The 2500-nt window shown below is 40.7% G+C and overlaps 1 protein-coding gene across 1 annotated transcript in view; it reads left to right on the plus strand.

The window, feature by feature from the left end:
- The window catches only part of atp2b3b (ATPase plasma membrane Ca2+ transporting 3b), a gene marked incomplete at both ends in the record, with an annotated part of 59025 nt that overhangs the window by 30815 nt on the left and 25710 nt on the right, over positions 1-2500 (plus strand). The window lies entirely within an intron of this gene.

The following is a 2500-nucleotide window of genomic DNA, read 5'->3' on the forward strand; positions in this document are numbered from 1 at the left end:
CTATAGTTGTGGACAGAAGAAGAGTTGGTTTCTTGACAAGAGGCTTGACTCCAGTGCAGTGGGTTTGGAAGGGGTGGTAGCAGTGTTGGCACAAGGTGTAAAGAAGGAACTGCTCATGTCATCAACCTTCTTTTTGAAGTAGGTGACAAAGTCATCCACAGACAGGGAGGAGGGAGGAGGGAGGAGGGAGGAGGGTTGAGGAGTGTGGAAAATGTGGAGAGGTTTCTTTATTCTTTATTGTCCCTTAGGGGAAATTAGTTTTGCTGCCAGGTTCGAAGACAGTTTGAAGACACAGACAGAATACAAAAAAGGTCAAGGACAACATCACATCAACCTCAACCCAATAATCAATACAATAAAATCGCAGAGCTAATACAGAGAAATGGAAATTCATACCAGTACAAAAAATCTACCTCAACACAATAATCAATACAATAAAATCACAGAGCTAATTTAGAGAAATGGAAATTCATACCAGTACAAAAAAGTGCCAGTGTGCAAAAAGTGTACGGGGAGTGCAAGAATGCAGCCAAAGTGCTATTTGCCAATTAGCATATTAATAGCACTAGGGATGAAGGAAGCATAACATCTTTTAGTCCTCCTAGCAGGAGCCCTGAAACGACGGCCAGAGGGTAAAAGCTCAAAGTCCCTCTGGAGTGGAGGGTCCTGGCAGACCCATACGGCTTCAACCCTCCTAAGGACCTGCCTGTTACAAATGTCCAGAAGCCTGACTACCACCAGAGATCCTACTGGCCACCTTAACAACACCTCCAAGTCTGTTCTTATTGGATAGATTTAGGTTACCAAACCATGCAGCAATACACAATTTTAGAATAGATTCAATGAAGCGTCTGTAAAAGAGAGTCATCATCTCAGTAGAAACGTTAAAAGAGTTAATATTTCTCAGGAAGAAAAGTCTTTGCTGGACGTTTTTTTGTCGTAGCGTCAACATGGGATTCAAAACCCAGTTTTGCGGTGGGCGGTGGGCTAGGTGGGTAGTGGGCTAGGTGGGCGACTTCCTGAAATCAATGTACATGTCTTTAGTTAAGACTCATCACACCAAGACACAAGGTCATCCACCACCGGCCCATGATCCTGTTTCTCCCCTTCAAGGAGGCTAACAATAATAATAATAATGAGTCATCAGCAAACTTTAAGATGTGTCTGTTCTCATAGTTGCTGTGACACTCATTAGCATACAAGATGTAAAGAAGGAGGGAGAGAGACAGCAACCAGTGGACGAGTAGAGCTGATTTGAGAGAGCACCTTTAACTCTCACACACTGTGACCTATCCGTTAAAAAGTCCATTATCCAACCAATCAGGTTAGGATCGATTGTAAAATGACAGAAGAGCCTCTCTGCAAGCAGGAAAGGCTGGATGGTATCGAATGCCGAAGAGAAATCAATATATAAGAGTCTAGCATGAGTCTTGGGGCCCTCCAAATGCTGGTGCAGAAAGTTTAATAGTGTAACAACAGTATCCTCCACACCTCTACCAGGCCTGTATGCAAACGGACCCAGACGTTCCTCTACCTGCATTAAAACCTCTTCCTTGATAAGTTTCTCAAATGACTTCATAAATAAAGAAGTTAGAGCTACTGGCCTAAAATCATTTAGCTCTTTCAGGTTTTTACATTGGCTGCTGATACGATAATAGAATGTTTCCAGAGCTGACCTTCTGCAGCATAAGAGATTGAGTGCTAATATACCGAAAGATGCTACAGAGCTGGAGTTTTCAGTACCTGGCCACAGATGTTGTCAGGTCCAGAGTTCTAGGTCTTAGGCCACATTTACACCGCAGGTCGAAGTGACATAATTATGATTTTTTTTGCTCACATGTGGCACAGTTCTGATATGTAACATATACGTGTGATATGTATGTGTAAGCAGTAAAAAAGCACATTGAATCTGATATTCTCAGATCCGATTCAGGCCTCATTCTCATGCCGGCCTCAATCAGATACAAATCGGATATGTGTAATTTCGACTGCGGTCTAAGCAGACAGGTCGCATATCGTTTGCAGGAAAAGTGCTAAACAAATAAAAGTTATTGTTATTATTATTATTATTATTATTAGTAGTAGTATTATTATTATGATTATGATTATTATTGTTATACAAAGCTCAATTCCGATTTGCACGTCATTGAAAATACAACGGTCTTCCGCATTTTGATGACGTTTGACGTGAGTTTCACTCACTTCAACAGTGAAGTGCTCTTTCTTCTCCGCCTTAAAATGTGCGCAATATTTTGCAGACCTCTAAACATACACTACCGTTCAAAGGTTTGGGGTCACCCAGACAATTTCATGTTTTCCATGAAAACTCACACTTTTATTAATCAAATGAGTTGCAAAATGAATAGAAAATATAGTCAAGACATTGACAAGGTTAGAAATAATGATTTTTATTTGAAATAATAATTTTGTCCTTCAAACTTTGATTTCGTCAAAGAATGCTCCCTTTGCAGCAATTACAGCATTGCAGACCTTTGGCATT

The sequence above is a fragment of the Nansenia antarctica genome (genome assembly GCF_963989245.1).
Source record: "Nansenia antarctica genome assembly, chromosome: 6".
Taxonomy (NCBI): domain Eukaryota; kingdom Metazoa; phylum Chordata; class Actinopteri; order Argentiniformes; family Microstomatidae; genus Nansenia; species Nansenia antarctica.